Here is a 9,332-nt window from a genome sequence, read left to right on the forward strand (position 1 = left end):
AAGCTCTGAATCCCCAATGCTCCTGTGCTTGAGCACAGCAGATGAGGAGCCCAAATGATATGTTGCCCTCAGATTGGTCAGCCTTCATCCATCAGGGGATTCAATGTCTGTAGAGAATCCCCTGATGACATGATGGCGGCAAAACCAATCGGCACGTAGGAGGAGCCGAGAGTAAGCAGTTGGCAGCCCATGATCAGGGCCTTCCTGAATCCCCTGAAAGCCCTGACCACACACCATTGAGTCTGGGTTTCTTAGGACAAGTGCAAACAATACTAGTATCTAACTAGAGGGGCCTCAGTTAAGGAGCCTACGCAAGTCATAGACTCTGACCGCACAAGTCTGCGTAGATTTTCAGCTCCTTTGCTCCAATCATCGGCAACCCTCCAGTCCTTAACCTCCACTACAATTAAGATTTTAAATTTTATTATGCATATATTTTTTTAAAAAGTTTTTCTTCTAGTTTTCATACAAAATTTGATAGTACTTAGTAAAATCTAAATATTTAGTTCTATTATACTCTTCGGTTTAAGATTTAAATGCACTATTTCTTTGAAATGAGACTAAATTTTAACATCAAAAAATTTTGTAATAGAATTTAGAGTTACTTAGCTTCAGACTATATATTCACAGCAAATTGCTTCAACACATGCCAACGTGGCCAACGTTTCGTGGAAACTTATTAAACCCACTGCTTCAGGGCCAGTTTATAGAGCATGCTGTAAAAAAATAAATCAAAATTAACCAGAAACACCAATAATAGTTATTCTATACTAATCAGCCTAAGAAACCACACTTGCCTGCTGGAATGTCTCTACACAGGAAAAGTCTCAGTATAACAAAAAAATGGCGACAGCCTCTTTTTCAAGAGAATTGTTGGCGTACTAACGTCACAAATAGGATCAAATTACATTAAAGTCACACAAGCCATGAGAAAATGGAACGAAAGATGCTGGCATTGATAAAGTTGAAAAAGAATATCAATAAAAATGTTGCCATTCTATGTGTTTATTAAGGCCACCTGGACATAAGGATTGTAAACGGGTAATCCAACGTTGCTCATGTTGAGCGAGCCTACGTCGAAAATTTCCGCCTCTTTTTTCAGGTTTCACTATTTCTATGACAATCACCCTCAAAGAGGAAAACTCATGTTTTTTATCGATACAGTGCTTTGCTAGAGGAGCATTTCTATTTAAATTCTTAATGTTACTTTTATGTTCGGTCAAACGAATGTTCAGTTTTCGCGACGTTTGACCGACATAAAGAAGATCACAGGGACACCTCAAAATGTAAACAACCCCCTGAGTTTTGCAATCTGAATAATGCTTCAACATATATTCCCTATTATCTTTGGGATTTCTAAAGAGATTACTACAATCCATAAGGGGACACATTTGGCACTTGCCACATATATGGTGCCCTACATTTGCAGGTGTATGGATGTCTCTGCATTCTCTCAGCATGGAAGGACATAGTATTTCTTTGAGATTCCTATTTCTACGATAGGCTATCCTGAGGGAATAATCTTTAAATGTCCCCGCTATTGTAAGAATTTCCCAATGTTTTCTTAAGCTATCCGCAATAAGATAACTATTCTTAGAATAAGTGAGTATACAAGTTAAGATTTTTTCATGTGATTCAGAACTCTCAACAGTTCTTTCAGATAGCAAATGTTCACGGTGATTATAGTATGCTCGCTTATAAGCAGTGTTCACAATCTTGGGCGGGTAACCTCGTCGTAGGAATTTATCTTTCAGGTGATTGGCCTGAGATCTGAATTCACTATTTGACGTACAAATTCTCCGAATTCGTAAAAATTGGGAGAAAGGGAGGCTTTTTTTAAGATGCCCTGGATGAGCACTAGAGAAGTGCAATACTGAGTTGCAGTCAGTAGGTTTAGTATAAACTGACATTGCAAATTCATCTTGCAACTTTGTAACTAAAACATCAAGAAAAGAAATGCTGCTGACACTGGAGGTATATGTAAATTTAACTTTAGGATGACAATTATTAATGTAAGTCAAAAAAACTTCTAGTTCAGCAGGTCCTCCATTCCAGATGAGAAAGATGTCGTCGATGTATCTAGTCCATAACTTCATCTGAGCAAAAAAACGGGATGAGTAGATCCAACGTTGTTCGAAGCAGTCCATAAAGAGATTAGCTATAGATGGGGCTACTGTAATGCCCATCGCTATCCCTGAAGTTTGTTGAAAAAGTTCATTCTCAAACATAAAAAAGCTGTCCTGGAGTATTATAACAGCAAGTTGATAAAGAAATTCAGTAGGTACTTTAGGATTTGATCTAGATTCTAGGGTTGTACGAACAATTTCCAGAGCCTCAATTTGAGGAATGATTGTATATAAGGAACAAACATCGATGGTAACCATAATCGACTGAGGATCAGGTTTGATTTGTTCCATTTTCCTCAAAAAGGCAGAAGTGTCCTGTAAATATGATGAAGTTTTCTTGACAAATTCTTGAAGAAATTTATCAAGATATATTGAAGAAGCCTCCAGGAGAGCTCCCCGATTCGAGACAATCCAGGGGAGCCTCCAGGGACTTATGTATTTTAGGGAGCAGATAAAGGATAGGAACAACTGGATAAGGAACGTTCAAAAAACAAAATTATTTTTTAGTTATATAGCCTTGTTCCAGAGCTCTTACAGTAAGTTTATTAATTTTCAACTGAAGCACCTCTGTGGGATTTGTGCTGAGGATTTTATAATCAGCACTATAAAGTTGATGATATGCTTCCTTCATATAGTCACTTCTATTAAGAAGTACTATTTTGCCCCCTTTGTCAGCTCTTCTAATTACAAGTTCTGTATCTGAAGAAAGCGTTCCTATAGCGTCTTTCTCTTTTTTGCTCATATTATATGCTCGCACATGCTTAGTTTCTCTATTCACTCGATCAATATCAGCTTTAACCAGTTTATGGAATGTTTCCACAATGGGATCCACTGGTCCCAGAGGTATCCAGCATGATTTAGGATACACAAGCGATTTATTATCATCCAGTACTGCATCGTCCTTGGAAGAAAAATAAGATTTAATTCTTAAAGTGCGATAGAATTTCTCAATGTCAATATTATCTTGAAAATTGTCCCCAGGGGTCAAAGGGACAAACGAGAGACCTCTAGAAAGTAACATGAGTTCATTGTTGGAGAGAATATGATCAGAAAGATTAACAACTATAGAGTCACTCAAATGGTTCTTCATGGAAGCCTCTGACTTCTTTGAGAGCGGGTCTGCGGTCTTTGATATTGATGTTGGCCCTGATTCTGGTAGCCTTGGTACTGTCCTTGATTCTGGTATGGGCCCTGATATTGGCCCTGATATTGGCCCTGATATTGATAATTTCTTTGTCCTCGGCCATTGCCCCTCCTTTGTCGACCTCTGCGTTGCTGTTGAGGTTTTGGACTTAAAAAATCCTCATCCGAACTTCCACCCGTATTAGAGGAATCAGAGGATTGGTCAAAGGAAACTTTCTTCCCTTTAGATGAATCCATAGTCTCTTGATTTTTAATCCAAGGGTAAACTTTATGTTGTAGATAATCGTTCTCATCTCTCTTAAATTTTTTATATTTGTCTTTTTGTATCTCGACACGAAGTTCATCAACTTTACATTTAAGATCCTCCTGTTGATGTTTAAAGTCGTTCTCATTAGTATTCTGTTTCAAAATTTTTAACTTTTCTTCAATCTCCAATTTTATATTAGTCATCGCCAGTCTAGTTCTTTCAATAATAAGAACCATTAGATCGAGAGAGCATTTATTAAGAATACTGATCCATTTGAGATTAAATTCTATATCGTCAACAAACATACGGGGCTCTTTATATACCCGTAGCCCTCTAGGTATTAAATCTTTCTTACAATATTCAGTGAGGGTTGACCCATGAAGTTCTGCCCTTACAAACCGTTTGGATAAAATGATTAATTCGTCCCATAAGGAAGAGTTGCCCATGGCTGGTTGATCCCAGTTCAGTGTAGTCGGGAAATCTAAAACTGAACTAATGAAATCTGCACTAAAACTCAATGTGTTCTGCCATGCTTGCTGTGTCATTTTAAGTAAAGGGTATATTTAAAGTAAACACACTATATTGTAAAACCCGTAGTGGAAAAGAAATAATAATAAAGACTCTTAAATTTCCACTATATCAGAAAAAGTGCAAACAATACTAGTATCTAACTAGAGGGGCCTCAGTTAAGGAGCCTACGCAAGTCATAGACTCTGACCGCACAAGTCTGCGTAGATTTTCAGCTCCTTTGCTCCAATCATCGGCAACCCTCCAGTCCTTAACCTCCACTACAATTAAGATTTTAAATTTTATTATGCATATATTTTTTTAAAAAGTTTTTCTTCTAGTTTTCATACAAAATTTGATAGTACTTAGTAAAATCTAAATATTTAGTTCTATTATACTCTTCGTTTTAAGATTTAAATGCACTATTTCTTTGAAATGAGACTAAATTTTAACATTAAAAAATTTTTTGATGTTAAAATTTAGTCTCATTTCAAAGAAATAGTGCATTTAAATCTTAAACCGAAGAGTATAATAGAACTAAATATGTAGATTTTACTAAGTACTATCAAATTTTGTATGAAAACTAGAAGAAAAACTTTTTAAAAAAATATATGCATAATAAAATTTAAAATCTTAATTGTAGTGGAGGTTAAGGACTGGAGGGTTGCCGATGATTGGAGCAAAGGAGCTGAAAATCTACGCAGACTTGTGCGGTCAGAGTCTATGACTTGCGTAGGCTCCTTAACTGAGGCCCCTCTAGTTAGATACTAGTATTGTTTGCACTTTTTCTGATATAGTGGAAATTTAAGAGTCTTTATTATTATTTCTTTTCCACTACGGGTTTTACAATATAGTGTGTTTTCTTAGGACAAGTACAGGAACAATTATAAAGCCAACTACTGTGTTGACCACACCACAAAGGCCTTGTATGATCTTTTAAAATTTAGGAATTACCCTATATCACCTTCCTGATGCAGGCTTCAATCCTTGGAGAGAATGGCTTTTTTCTTCTTCCAGTACTAGACCCTAAGCTATGACTGCCCTTCCTAGCAGCATGACTGACCATCCCAGAACCTACTGTTAGACTTGGTCAACTTGTTCCTTTCCTTTCCTTACCCTTTATATACTGCTTATAAACACTAGGCGGTTAACAATAAAAATGTATATAAACCTCAGTTATTTATAAATAATTAAAACAAATATGTCTTTGCCAAGATAACCAAGTATTAACATTTGTCTTTATAACTGTATATGCTACTCATGTGCTATTTCAATTTCTACTATCTTATATATCTACAATAAATGAATGACCATCAACTAAGTCAAAGCAAAACGACTGGATTTTTTCAAAGATAAAAGGTCTCTATCTAAAGTATTCCCTTCAGCTGCTTTTAAAATACAGTTGCATCTGCTGAAATCCTCAAAGAAATACCTAACTGAATCCACATAAAGAGTTCTGTGATTGCAAATGTGCAATTTCTGGTCTCTGCAAAATGAGTTTTACATGTTGCAGAAATTGACAGTAATTGGATTCTTTCTGAGCTGTGAGCATGCATAGATCTATATATTTTTTAAATAGATGTTAGATAAGAAGGTACATTATTCTGTAAAGGTTTGTGAATCGATAGTAAGATCTTAAATTTAACACTCTGTTGAACACATAGCCAATGTAACTTCAAATATGTTGAGGTTATGATGATGATTGTTTTAGTGTACCAATTAATAATCTGGCAGCCTGATTTTGAACTATTTTGGTAAACCTAAAAGTAAAATATTACAATAATTGAGTTTGGACAATACAAGACTAAGAGGTAGAGTTACCAACATGGGCTATCATTATGACTTGTTTTTCAAATCACTAACTCATGCTATTTTAGGCTCAGGTGTAATCTAAGGAAATACTTTTTTACAGAAAGGGTGGTAGATGTGCGGAATAGTCTCCCGGTAGAGGTGGTAGAGACAAAGACTATGGACTCCTTTAATGAAGGTGCTCTAGCAGTTTTAGAGCACGCTACATTGCCGTGCGTGCTACACGCTAATGCCTCCATAGAGCTTGCATGTAACGCGGGGTTAGTGCGCGCTAATCTTCATCATGCGCTAAAACCACTAGCGCACATTCGTAAAAGGAGCCCTATGTCTGAATTCAAGAAAACGTGGGGAATAACATTTCCAGTTCCTTGTGATCATTTGGATGGCTATTCCTGTCATGATCAATAAAAGACGGCTCTTGTATTTATCCAAAACAGGCTTTACCTGTAACAACATACCACAAATTATGGTTTCATAAAATAAAGGAATAGATGATTCAAGAATAATATTTATCTGTCCCCAAACTACATATTCTGGTGGGCAAGTGTGTGTAATACATATAAATATGAAAGAATGAATGCGGAATGCTTGGGTCTTAGCAATACATTTAATAAAGTATGGAGCCCATTGACTGCATTTGTTAACATACAATAATAGAGATACAGTGGTACCTTGGTTTACGAGCATAATCCGTTCCAGGATCATGCTCGTAATCCAAAACGCTCGTTTATCAAAGCAAAGTTCCCCATAGGCCTTAATGCAAACTCAGAAGATTCGTTCCACAACCAAAGTTTGCAATGGTGGCCCAGGGGTGAGTACCTGCCTGCGGGTGCTGCAGCAATTCCAAAGTGGTGCCTTCCTTCCCTCGGGGTCCCCGTGCGGCTGCCCTCCCGCTTTGGCCGATGCCTCTGCCGTCCGTCAGCGCCTCCCAGCTCTCGATCCAAGCCGGCCATCATCCTGAACGAGCATGCGTGCGGCCTCACCTCTCCTCTCCTAAGTCAGCCGCTGCCCCGACAACACGCTCACCACGTACAAGCCCGCAAACCGGTGCACTCGTAAACCAAGGTCCAACTGTATATATTTTATTTCTTAGATTTCCTTACACATCCAGGGTGGGGAGGGAGGGGAGGAGAAAGTATTTGGAATAGTTTAAAAATATTTCAATATAATATTGTAATAAATAATATGATTGAATATATTAATAATTGGGAGGAGGGGGAAATGGATGTTTTCTTTAATAATGTGTGTAATATGGTGTATTTTATGCAATCTGTTAAAGTTATATTAATTGTAATACACTGTCAAAGCTCGTGGGGCAGGCATGTGGGATCTCTTAGGGAGAGGAGAAGATAGTGGGTGCTGCGGATGGGCAGACTGGATGGACCATTTGACCTTCATCTGCCATCATGTATCTCTATTTCTAATAACTGGGCATAAAGTAAAATATCATGTCTTAACAATAGCCCCCATTCAGTCTCCAGCTTAGACTGTGGGCCTTGTCAATGCCCTTCCTTCTCCACAGGACTCCAATCCCAGGGTCTTCAGTTCATAAAGGACAATTGACCCTCTATTTTACTTTTTTTTAACTACTGTCTCCCCTGGGGGCTCCTCCCCTCCAGTGCACAGGTGGTTCTAGCTGACCCTGTTGCTTCTCTGAAATGTGCCTTGTTGTTTTAAGAGCTCCATCACTGTGCATATGGATGTCTATAAAAGTATTGATATCAAGCTATAATTACAAAACACTGCATTTTGCATTGTGTTCCTTTGTCTAGCACGTATTGCATTAGAACCTTTTTATTAAACCAGACCTGGACAATAGTTAAATCGCTCTGTTCTCCTTTCTAATAAGCCTTTGAATGAGAAACAATCAGCAGGGGATCCAGATACACTGAAAGATAATTATTGTTTAAGAGGTAACTTTTGACCCTTGAAACTGAAATGATACATTTTTTTTAAAGCAATTGCTCACAGGCTTTTCCATTTAGTTATTGCATTTGCTGTGTCTCAAAATGACAGGATCCAGCACCAGATGAAAAGACTTCAAAAATTCAATTAAAACGGAAACACTTCAATGTTGAAACTGAAATGAAATGGTGTTTATTTACAATAATTTACATACTGTTGACTTGATGTTCTGGTTGTACCTTTGGATTTTACTGCTTGATTAATCAGCTGTAGTGTTCTAATGATTTCTCTACTTCCTTCTACAACCCATTAGAAAGTTCAGGCTCAGTTTTAGAATCACCGTTCAAATATGTTTAATGGGATTCGATATGTTGATTGGTTTATTACTAATTTATTAAGATGATTAATTTTCAGTTTATGTAGTATTTTGTCTTGCAGATAATTGAAGGGAAATCTATAAATATTTTTGTAGTGTGTGGTGCAGTGGTTAGAGCTACAGCCTCAGCACACTGAGGTTGTGGGTTCAAATCCCACGCTGCTCCTTGTGACCCTGGGCAAGTCACTTAATCTCCCATTGCCCCAGGTACATTAGATAGAGTGTGAGCCTACTGGGACAGAAAGGGGAAAAATACTTGAGAATGTGAATGTAAACCATTATGCTATAAATACTAAAATAAATAAATAGTGAATATGCAAAGAGTGATGTCCATATAACTCGCTGTTTTAGATGGGGTTTATGTTTCTAGGGCTTTATATACTGTACATATATATATATATATATATATATACAGTGGTGCCTCACACAACGAACTTAATTCGTTCCAGGAGCAAGTTTGTTATGCAAAAAGTTTGTTATGTGAAACGCGTTTTCCCATAACAATACATGTTAAAAAAAATAATTCGTTCTGCAGCATAAAATATGCTAAGATGACATAAAAAAAGATAAATTTGTCAAAATGGTGAAAATGGTGGTCTTGCTGAGGCCAAACTCTTTGACGAGGTCACACTGTTTTACCCCACATTCACTCCTTCTAATTATTTCCCATTTCATTTCAACAGAAATCACCTTCCTGCTTTTTTTAGAAGCCATGATATACAGTATATAAAAAATATTGAGTTTATCTTAAAAGGACGACTGTATACAGTGAGAGAGGGCAGAGTCTCAGCGGCAAAAACTGGGACTTAACTTTTCTTTTTTTTTTTTTCTAGCATCGGGGAAGCGGCGAGAGTAGCTCCGCCCCCCCCCAACGCATCAGCAGTAGGCGCCGGGCCCCTCCATAAAAGGAGGCGAGCCGACGGTCCGCCACTGCACAGGGAGCCAGGCGAAGGGCTGTGAGAGAGGGCAGTTAAGCGCAGTGAGTAACGCAGCTCGGGCGACTTCGTTGTGTGAAACGAAGTTCGTTGTATGAATAAAGACATGAAGTTCGTTGTGTGCAGCGTTCGCTGTGCGAGGCGTTCGTTATGCGAGGCACCACTGTATAGGCAATTATTTCCAAGATAATGAAGTGGAATTAGAAAAAAGTCCCCCCCCCAAAAAAAAAAAAAGAAAGAAAGAAACCCCTGACTAAATTGTTAAAGGGGATGGAATTCCTCTC

This window comes from Geotrypetes seraphini, chromosome 1 (assembly GCF_902459505.1).
Source record: "Geotrypetes seraphini chromosome 1, aGeoSer1.1, whole genome shotgun sequence".
NCBI classification, from domain to species: Eukaryota; Metazoa; Chordata; class Amphibia; order Gymnophiona; family Dermophiidae; genus Geotrypetes; species Geotrypetes seraphini.